This window comes from Triticum aestivum, chromosome 5B (assembly GCF_018294505.1).
Source record: "Triticum aestivum cultivar Chinese Spring chromosome 5B, IWGSC CS RefSeq v2.1, whole genome shotgun sequence".
In the NCBI taxonomy this organism is placed as follows: Eukaryota; Viridiplantae; Streptophyta; class Magnoliopsida; order Poales; family Poaceae; genus Triticum; species Triticum aestivum.
In genome coordinates this window covers 235596137-235608249 of record NC_057807.1, presented here as the reverse complement: position 1 = coordinate 235608249, position 12113 = coordinate 235596137, and positions in this window count along the sequence as shown.

Here is a 12113-nt window from a genome sequence, read left to right as displayed (position 1 = left end):
CCGGGGCGGCGGCAAACCGACGGTGGGGAGTGTTTTCGGGGCGGGCGGGGCGGTGCACCGCCGGCCGCGGGCAGTGGGCGGCTGCTGTTTGGCCGGTGGTGGCTGGCGGCTCAGGGGGGTGGAGGTTGAAGATGAACCGCAGGCCCTTGATTTCGTATCCAATGGCTGCAAAATTGACTGACCAGAGATGAAAAAGTCAGTCGACTGACGTGTAGCCTCACCTTGTTAGTGCGTTCAGTTTCGACAACAAAATTCAGTTTCGATAGTTAAGTTCAGTTCCGACAGTTATTTCAGTTTCGATAGTTAAATTCAGTTTCGACAGTTAAGCTCCGAGATGAGCGGCTGATGTATTTTACATATAGCACTTTGTGGTTATGTATTTTACGTCATGTATTGGAGATGCTATTAGAATTCCACTCAGGTTAACGTTGTTCGTTGTCTCTCTTGTCCTGCTTCAGCCTCGGCATCGTACAACTCACCGGAGCTGCTCCAACGATGAAACCCTCCGTCACAGCGGAGCAGTACCTCGGGCTCCATCTCCAGACGCCTAAGATCTTCTTCCCCTCCTCCGACAGCCAAGTCAGCCGAAGCATCCTCACCGGCCAACCCAATCACGCTGAAATCGACATGGCTTCGCCAAAGAGGTTGTACACTTGTTGCATCTCTTTTTTACTCTACATGTTATATATATTGTCCACTCAGCACTCGTAGTAACAGGAAATATGATTATTTTATCCTACTATATGACAAGCAGTGAGGTACCAGGCAACTTAGCTATCCATGATGGACTCTCTTGAACGCCATCATTATTTATCTCTGCGCGTTTGAGCTGTGCATTTGTCGATGGGCCTGGGAGTTGGGCTAGTATGGCAGTGGTATGGGTCCAAAGTAATAGAAGTAGCACAAAAACATTTTTAGTGCAGGATTTTCCTTGCTCAAGCCTGCCTACTAGAATCGCCAGTGCTTGAAAGGAAAAGTGAACGAAAAACATAGGAATTGGAAAGTTTCCTATGGTACTACTTTTCATGAATTTGGTGCAAAGGAATGGAGCAAAGGAAAACTGTAGGATTTGTTCCTGTAGTGTCTCCTTGAAAGAAAAACCGTAGGAATTCTAATTTCCACTTCTCCTCCTTTTCATATTCCTATTCATCAAGCACAAGACTAAGAGATAGTAGCATAATAGCATTATAACCGTAAATTTTCTTGTGGTTTGACTTAATCTCACCATGCTTTTTTGCATCCTATGATCTTCCAATTGTTGTGAATCAAACACCCAGATTGGCAGAAATCCTGTGTTTTTAAATTCTTTGTTTTGCACGTGCATTCCTATCCTATTCCTGTCTATTTCCTATCTATGCATTGTTAGAATCCTCAAATTCAAACAAGCCCTTACTCAATTACTTCTGTTACAGATATGTGTCAAAGAAAACCTTGTGTGGTTTGTCCTGCTCCTGGGGCGCTGTGTTCCACCCCAGCTCAGCTGCTCCAACGACGGAAGGGTTCACCACAGCAGGGATCCGCTCTCCAGACTGTCTTTCGCCGCCTCATATCTTTTCCCCGCCGCCGGCAGCCACGACAACTGCATTACCATCATCAACTGAGCAGATGACTTTGAGGACTACACGGGTCCGCAAGAGAGGTCGCACTCTCCGTGTCTGCTTACGTTATGCGTCGCTTAATATGATGACATGCTACATTATCGTCGTGTTCACCTATTAGACTCCGAGTCAGGTCCAAACTAATGCTGAAACTTGAGTTTTTAAATGGTTGTGGGGTACATATTGGGGCAGCAATCAGTACTATCTGTCTACTATCTGGTTAATCTCCGGTGTCTACTATGAGTTTCATGTTGGGTGCAAACAAACATTAAAGGAGCCATTATCTGTATTTTTTAACTAAAGCTATTATCTGCCTGCTATCATTTGTTTTGGGTCTATCCTCAGTTTGCTACCATCACTCTGGATTTGTGCATGCACTCCTTACATAATCTCACTATGTTTTATTCCTATGCATGCCAATTATTGTACACAATGGAACTAATCATGTAGAGCAAAAGAGACGAGCCTTGCGTGGTAATAAAATTTCATGCAGACGTCGTTCCATGGTGAGCGCAAAGGCAGCCCCCCTCCACCCATTTCGGATAGTAATGAAGAGGAAGATAATTATTCTGAGGGGGATTCAGAAGGACAAGACCACTCCTATTTACCCCATGAGGTCTTCGCTCTAACTTGGCATGCTGATGTTGGTAATATCATGCATATGGTGCCTTGCATTGCTTACTGTATACATTAAAGATGGCATCTGCTTAGTTTAGACATGCTTTGTGTCAATGCCATCTTTTTAGTTTCTTTATCGTATGTGCGAATCATGCAATGCGATCTTGTTTAGCCAGGCATCATATATGTGAATTTTGCAATGCCACCCTGGTTAGCCAGTCATCTTATATGTGAATCATATCATGCCATCATTTTTTTATTACGTGTTAAAGTTGTCAACAATTTTAGTACATTCAATTACTCTTCCTGTGCATCAGCCATTCGACATGGTCATGGAAAAATCTGGAGTGGAAACAAGGTCTTCAGAGCAGACAATGCTATCTGACGAAGCGCATGTCTTGCTGGTTACCGATAGCTCCTCAGAGGAGGATTCAGAGACAGATGACCAGTCATATCCCCCCCCCCCCCGAGGTGCATGCCCTAACTTGGCAGGGTTATGTTGCACATATCGTGCGTATGGTATCTTGCATTGCTATGTCATTTGCTTAGTTTAGACATGCTTTGTGTGAACGCCACCTGTTTAGTGTCTAATTACCATATATGTGAATTATGCAATGCCATCTTGTTGCAAGACATTATATATGTGAATTATGCAATGTTATCTTGTTGCAAGGCATTACGTATGTGAATTATGCAATGCCATGCTGTTTAGGCAAGCATCATATGTGAATTATATCATGCCGTCCTTTTTTTGTATTTCTCATTGCTTTTGTCGACAATGTTTGTATATTCAACTGCTCTTCCTGTGCATCAGCCATTTGAATTGGTGATGGAGAAATCTGGAGTGAAAACAAGGTCTTCAGAGCAGACAATGCTACCTGCTGAAGCAGATATCTTGCTGGTTACAGATAGCTCTTCAGAGGAGGATTCAGAGGCAGATGACCAATCCTATTATCCCCCTGAGGTGTATGCTCAAACTTGGAAGGGTTATATTACTCATATAATGCATATGTTGTATTTGAATGCTTAGTTTTTACATCATATACACAATATTGAATGCCATCTCCTTAGTTGACACACAATGTATGCGATTGCCCTCTTCTCACTTCCTTAGTATATAAATCATATATTTGAATTATGTCATGCCATGATGTTTACATGGACAACATGTATCTGAATTATGGCATGCCAACCCATTTTCTAAAGACATAATATAGTTATATCATCTCATCCTGTTTACATAGTCATCATATTTTAAATTATGTCATTCTATCCGTGAATTATATCATGCCATCATGTTTCCATCGACGACATGTTTGTGATTTATGGCATGCCAACCACTTTAATAGACACATCGTATAGTTATATCATGTCATCATGTTTACATAGTCATCATATTTTTAAGTATGTCATTCTATCCTGTTTAGTTAGCCATCATACATGTGAAATTGTGTCATGCTATACTGTTTAATTAGCCATCATATATGTGAAATTATGTCCTGCTATTCTGTTTGCTTAGACAACATAAGTGAATTATTACATGCCCTGTTTTCTTCCCTACTATCCATTGCACCTGTCTATCTTACAATGTTTGTACATTCAATTACTTTTCTTGTTTATCAGCCATTTCAATTGGAGGGAGTGATGGCAGTATCTATGGGAGTAAAAACACGGTCTTTAGAAAAGAACGTGCTACCTGTCGATGCAGATAGAACCACGGTTGTACTTGCCCAAGAACCAGCCCCACCACACATAAACCACACTCATGTAGATTGTACCCCTACCCAGTTGGACAGAGAACCAGCTACACCCCTTCTAACCCCAACCCCAGCAGATAGACACCTAGTTCCCGTTGACACAACACGTCTCCACCACAGAGCACCCAAACACGAACAGTTAGTAAGGCAATTGCAGTGCCCAAATCACAAGGACCACCACTCCGAACCCGAAGTCAACGCCTAAAGCAGAAGAAGAATTGTTCTCAGGTCAGGTTCCGTAGCTATGGTTCATACTACTTTGCTCTTGCGTCACTGTATTTACTGATACCAACTAATTTCAACTTTGAAGGATGCATATGAAACTCCAGTGGCGCAACATGTATGTTTTAAACCTGTTTCTTCAACGTGTTTGGCTGTTTGCTGTTGTAACTTGCTCTATGTTGATTTCAGATTCAATTGAATAAACAATTATGTTCTCATGCCATGCACATTACAAGTGTTGTTATTGCTGTGTAGTTTCCCACACTTATATTCTGTCTATGTTGCTTTGTCTTAAATAGATATCATCCGAGCTGTATCTATCTCGATTTGGCAACATAAACTAGAATGATATAGACCGTACAGTGACCATACTACATAGATATATGTTTGTTTCATGTTGTTGTCCTGTCCACCTTACTACTGAACTGGTTTACCAAAATGAGTTTCATATACTACATTGTAATCCTGCGATGTGTTTGTTTGTTTCTCTTTTAGAACGCAAATAAAATATTGGAGAAGAGTACCTCGTTATGCAATGGTAAAGGAAGTAATGCAGATTAGGTTCAAGATAGTGAGACATCCCTGTTGGTCTCCAAGAAAGCTAATAAAAACTATATTGAAGACACTGAGACAACCCCAAAGTCTTGTCTTGATGTAGTGTTCAAGTTACTGGCTACCACTGCTAGCACCAGCTCTTCAAACTTGCTGCCTGAATCAGTTTGGCTTCTTGAGTCTCAACTTCAAGTTGAAAGACATCGATAAGATGTTATGCGACAGGAAGCCGAAGGACTGAGGAAGTCCCTGCAGAATTCAGATGCATACTTTCTGGTGCAATAGCAAGTGCTGGAGGACTTAAGCGCCAAACAAGAGAAAGTTAATAAGCTTGCTAAGCATCTTGCCAGCATTATGGGTACCCAGGATATTGTTTCTTGAGCTCTTCTGGAGTGGTTTTAGTTCTGCACTTGTTTTGCTGCGGCATTTATATACTGCTGTGTTCCCTATATTTGCACTGGTGGCGAACTTTGATGCCCAGTGGATGTAATATGTGTAATAGCCGTGATAGCCTAGCATAAGTTGTTTGCTTATTTATTTCCTTGTTGTCTTGTTTATTTGTTTGCTAGTAGTCAGCGCAGTTCTTTTTCTGTGATTTGCTAGTGGCTGCAATAACCTATTTTTTTAAAATTAGGCCACAATAACCATGGGCTAATATTTATTGTAGTGACACTGGGCCTCCTACGGGCCGTAGAAACAGTGGGCCTTCTACGGGCCATAGAAATAGTGGGCCTTCTACGGGCCATAGAAACAATGGGCCTTCTACGGGACGTAGAAATAATGGGCCTTCTATGGGCCGTATCATCAATGGGCCTTATACGGGCTGTATGATCGATTGGCCAAACATGGGCCAAACAGACCGCATTATGGCCGTAAACGGGCTAGAGTTGGAATCGTCCATTCATGGGCTGACCATAACGGGCCATCGTTAATAGGCCGTATTTGATGACGCTATGAAAACGGTCCAACGTATTAACGGACCACAAACGGGCCGACTGTAACCACGGGCTGAATTTGGCCCACAAGCAGAAAATGACAATAACAGGCCGTAAGTAAACGAATGCTGGAAATGAGCCCAAGAATAAATGGGCTCTGAGAAGGCCGAAAGATAACATGGGCTGGAAATGGCCCAACGGAATAACGGGCCTTTAATGGGTATAAAGTGATACACTGTTCTTTACGGGCCAGTTTCACCACGGGTCGTTAATGGGTGTAAAGTGATACACTATTCATTACGGGCCAGTTTCACCATGGGCCGTTAATGGGTGTAAAGTGATACACTCTTTATTACTGGACAGTTTCACCACGGGCCGTTAATAGGCCAAGAGTTATATAGGGCCTCATATGGGCCGAAAGACTTCATGGGCCATACATGGGCTAGAAGTGAAAACGAGTTGGAATCATATTGGATGGCCCAGATGATGCTACTAGGCCTAATTCGGATTGGGCGTAACGGGCCTTGGGTTAGCGGGCTGTAAATGGGCTATACGCGAATAGGCCGTTGACAGGCTTTCCATGGGCCGGCCCGCCACCTTTTGACCAAGTCAAACGGGCCGGCCTTTTCACAGGAATGGGCCTCTGTTGGGCTGTGCCACGTGTCGATGTATCATAGGCGCCTTCTGTCCAATGAGTGGATGACATCTGTCCCAGCGATGAGCCGACACGTATTTCCTCCAGCCAATGATGATTTTACACGTGGAAAATCCCCATTGGTCGGGGCTGTTAACTGGTTATCGGATCCAAAACCCGACCATATAGCTTAACGGTATTCCGTTACGGTGGATTCCATGTGTCGGTCATCCTTGACGAAAGCACTTCTGTGACGCGTGATTTATCGTCATAGAAGTGGACACTTCCATGATGATAATTTTGGTAATGTCATGGAACACTTCTACGACAGCACCGGTATAACTCAAATTTAGTTCATATTGAAGCGGTAGTATATACGTTTGGAATGCACTAAAATGTTCATTTGAGTAGCAGGTTGCATGCATTATACACATAGCAAAATATTTTAATTGAATGTAACATGAATTGAAAGTTCTGAATGGCATTTGTAGTGCGAATTGATTTGGTACAGTACATGGTAACTCCATTCACGCCAACTCCCCAATGTTCCCATTGTCTTTCACGCCAACTCCATTCCCACACCGCCGTCTTCACCTGCACCACCGGAAGAGCATCATCAGCACCGATTCCTCGGATAAGTTGAGGCCTAATCGGCGCCGCCAAAGAGGTTCTACACTAATCGCCACATTTTCTTCTTGATTCAATCTCACGGTGCTGCCGGCGCTCGGTGTCGAGCAGACATGGCGCGGCTCCATCCACGGCAGCATCGCCGACCACTTCTTCATGGCGTCACTCCCTCGGTGGCGACGTCCACATCAGTAGGACCTGCTACTGCCCTGCTCTTGCTCTCGACCCCGTGCCTGGTCTGCTCTTGCGCTTGCTCGCACTACTTCTCTCACTCTTGCTCTCGCTTGCGCTGCTTCCCTTGCTCTTGCTCTTGCTTGCGCTGCTGCTCTACTCTTGCGCACGCTGCTGCTGCACGAGCAACAGATACTGCTCTTACTCGAGCCCCTGCAGCTGCTACTTGAGATGCTGCTACACGACCAGCTGCCCCGGCTCTCGCACGCGCTTCTTCTCCAAGTGCTACTGCTGCTGCTACTGCTTTTCTGCTACTAGTGCGTTCAGTTTTGACAGAAAATTCAATTTCGACAGCAAAATTCAGTTTCAATGGTTAAATTTAGTTTCGATAGTTCAATTCAGTTTCGACAGTTAAGTTCAGAGATGAGAGGTTGATGTATTTTACATCTAGCACTTTGTGGTTATGTATTTTATGTCATCTATTGGAGATGCTATTAGAATTCCACTCAGGTTAACATTGTCTCTCTTGTCCTGCTTCAGCCTCACCGTCATACAACTCACCGGAGCTGCTCCAATGACGAAACCCTCCATCACAACGGAGCAGTACCCCAAGGCCCGTCTCCAGACGCCTAAGACCGTCCCCTCCTCCGACAGCCAAATCAGCCAGAGCATCCTCACCGACCAACCCAATCACATCGACATCGACATGGCTTCGCCAAAGAGGGTGTACACTTGTTGCATCACTTTTTTACTCTACATGTTATATATATTGTCCACTGAGCACACATAGTAACATGAAATACGATTAGTTTCTCTTATTATATGACAAACAGTGAGGTACCAGGCAACTTAGCTATCCGTGATGGACTCTCTTCAACGCCATCATTATTTATATCTGCGCGTTTGAGCTGTGCATTTGTAGATGGGCCTGGGAGTTGAGCTAGTAGGGCAGTGGCCTGGGTCCAAAGTAGTAGAAGTGGCACAAAAACATTTTTTGAGTGTAGGCTTTTCTCTGCTCAAGCCTGCCTACTAGAATCGCCAGTGCTTGAAAGGAAAAGTGAAGGAAAAACATAGGAATTGGAAAGTTTCCGATGGTACTACTATTCATGAATTTGGTTCAAAGGAATGGAGCAAAGGAAAGCTGTAGGATTTGTTCCTGTAGTGTCTCCTTGAAAGAAAAACCGTAGGAGTTTTAATATCCACTTTTCCTCCTTTTCAAATTCCTGTTCATGAAGCACAAGACTAAGAGATAGTAGCATAATAGCATTATAACCGTACATTTTCTTGTGGATTGTCTTAATCTTACCATGCTTCTTTGCATCCTGTGATCTTCCGATTCTTGTGAACCAAACACCCAGATTGGCAGAAATCCTGTGTTTTTAAATTCTCTGTTTTGCACGTGCATTCCTATCCTATTACTGTGTATTTCCTATCCCTGCATTGTTAGAATCCTCCAATTCAAACGAGCCCTTAAATAATTACTTCTCTTACAGATAGTTGTTAAAGAAAACCTTGTGTGGTTTGTCCTGCTCGTGCTACGCCGTCGTCTACCCCAGCTCAGCTACTCCAATAATAGAAAGGTCCACCACAACAAAGATCCAGTCTCCAGATTGTCTTTCACTGCCTCAGATCTTCTTCCCTGCCACCGGCAGCCACGACAATTGCATTACCATCATCAACCGAGCAGATGACCTCGAGGATTACACGGGTCCGCAAGAGAGGTCGCACTCTTTCGTGTCTGCTTACGTTATGCATCGCTTAATATTACATGCTACTTTATCATCTTGTTCACTGATTAGACTCCAAGTTAGCTCCAAACTAATGTTCAAACTTGAGTTTTTAAATGGTTGTGGGGTACATATCGGGGCCACAATCAATAGTATCTATCTAGTATCTGGTTAATCTCTGGTGTCTACTATGAGTTTCATGTTGGGTGGGAAACAAACAGTAAAGAAGCCATTATTTGTATTTTTTAACCGAAGCCATTATCCGCCTTCAATCATTGGTTTTGGGTCTATCCACAGGTTGCTACCATCACTCTGGATTTCCGCATGCACTCCTTACATAATCTCACTATGTTTTATTCCTATGCATGCCAGTTATTGTACACAATGGAACTGAACATGTAGAGAAAAAGAGACGAGGCTTGTGTGGCAATAAAATTTCATGCAGACGTCGCTCCATGGTGGGCGCAAAGGCAGCCCCCCTACACCCATTTCCGATTGTAATCAAGAGGAAGATAACTGTTCTGAGGAGGATTCAGAAGGAGAAGACTACTCCTATTTACCCCTTGAGGTCTTTGCTCTAACTTGGCATGTTGATGTTGGTAATATCATGCATATGGTGCCTTGCATTGCTTACTTTATACATCAAATATGTCATCTACTTAGTTTAGGCATGCTTTGTGTGAATGCCATATGTTTAGTTTCTTTATTGTATATGTGAATTATGCAACACCATCTTGTTTAGCAAGGCATCATATATGTGAATTTTGCAATGCCATCCTGCTTAGCTAGTCATCTTATATGTGAATTATATCATGCCATCCTTTTTTTCATTACGTATTACATTTGTCAACAATGTTAGTACATTCAACTACTCTTCGTGTGCATTATGTTGCTCATATCGTGCATATGGTGTCTTGCATTGCTATGTCATTTGCTTAGTTTAGACATGCTTTGTGTGAATGCCACCAGTTTAGTGTCTAATTACCATATATGTGAATTATGCAATACCATCTTGTTGCAAGACATTATATATGTGAACTATGCAATGCTATCTTATTACAAGGCATTATATATGTGAATTATGCAATGCCATGTTGGTTAGCCAATCATCATATATGTGAATTATATCATGCTATCCTTTTTTGTATTACATTTTCCATTTGTCGACAATGTTTGTATATTCAACTTCTCTTCCTGTGCATCAGCCATTTGAAGCGCTGATGGAAATATCTAGAGTGAAAACAAGGTATTCAGAGCAAGCAATGCTACCTGCTGAAGCAAACATCTTGCTGGTTACAGATTGCTCCTCAGAGGAGGATTCGGAGACAGATGACGAGTCCTATTTCCCCCTGAGGTCTATGCTCAAACTTGGCAGGGTTATATTATTCATGTCATGCATGTTGTCTTGCATTGCTCAGTTTTTACATCATATATGCGATTGCCATCTGCTTTCTTGCTTAGTATATAAATCATATATTTGAATTATATCATGCCATCATGTTTACATAGATAGCATCTATCTGAATTTTGGCATGCCAACCCATTTAATAAAGACATCATATAGTTATATCATCTCATCCTGTTTAGTGTTTACATTCATCATATTTTGAATTATGTCATTCTATCTGTGAATTATATCATGCTATCATGTTTCCATAGGCGGCATTTATGTGAACTATGGCATGCCAACCTATTTAATAAATACATCATATAGTTATATCATGTCATTATGTTTACATAGTCATTATATTTTAAACTATGTCTTTCCATCCTTTTTAGTTAGCGATCATATATGTGAAATTGTGTCATGATATCATGTTTAGTTAGCCATCATATATGTGAAATTGTTTCATGCTATCCTGTTTGGTTAGACAACATAAATGTGAATTATTTCATGCCCTCTTTTATTCCCCACTATCCATTGCACCTGTCTACCATACAATGTATGTACATTCAATTACTTTTCTTCTTTATCAGCCATTTGAATTGGAGAGGGTGATTGAAGTATCTAAGGGAGTAACAACACGGTCTTCAGAAAAGATAGCGCTACCAGTCGATGCAGATAGAACCATGGTTGTACTTGCCCAAGAACCAGCCCCACCACACATAACCCAGACTCTCGCAGATTGTACCCCTACCCAGTTGGACAGAGAACCAGCTACACCCCTTCTAACCCCAACCCAAATAGATAGTAACCCAATTCCAGTTGACACAACACTATCTCCAACATAGAGCACCCAAACACGAGCAGTTAGTAAGGGAACTGCAGTGCCCAAAGCACGAGGACCACCACTCTGAATCCCAACTCAACGCTTAAAGCAGAAGAAGAATTGTTCTTAGGTCATCTTCTATAGCTATGGTTCATACTCCTTTGCTCTTGCATCACTGGTTTTACCCATACCAACTATTTTCAAATTTGAAGGATCGAATTGAAACTCCAATGGTGCAACAGGTATGTTTTGAACATGTTTCTTTAATTGGTTTGCGGTTGTAACTTGCTCTATGTTGATTTCAGTTTCAATTGAATAAAAAGCTATGTTCTCATGTCATGCACGTTACAAGTGTTGTTATTGCTATGTAGTTTCCCACACTTATATTCTATCTATTCTGCTTTGTCTTAAACATATATTATTTGAACTGTGTCTCTATCTTGATTTGGCAACAAAAACTAGAATGATATAGACCATACAGTGACCATGGTACATAGATATATGTTTGTTTCATGTTGTTATACTGTCCACTTTACTACTGAGCTGATTTACCAAAATGAGTTTCATATACAACATGGTAAACTTGTGATGTGTCTGCTTGTTTCTCTTTTAGAATGCGGACAAAATATTGGAGAAGGGTACCCCGTTATGTAATGGTAAAGGAAGTAATGCAAATAAGGTTGAAGATAGCAAGACATCCCTGTTGGTCTCCAAGAAAGCTGAGAAAAACTATCTTGACGACAATGAGACAACCCAAAAGTCATGTCTTGATGTAGTGTTCGAGTTACTGGCCACTACTGTTGGCACAAGCTCTTTGAACTTGCTGCATGAATCAGTTCATCTTCTTGAGTCTCAACTTCAAGTTGAAAGACATCGATCACATGTGCTATAACACGAAGCCGAAGGACTGAGGAAGACCCTGCAGAGTTCAGATGCATACTTTCTGGTACAACAGCAAGTGCTGGAGGATTTAAGCACCAAACAAGTGAAAGTTAATAAGCTTGGAACCATCTTGCCTGCATTATGGGTACCCAGGATATTGTTTCTTGAGCTCTTCTGAAG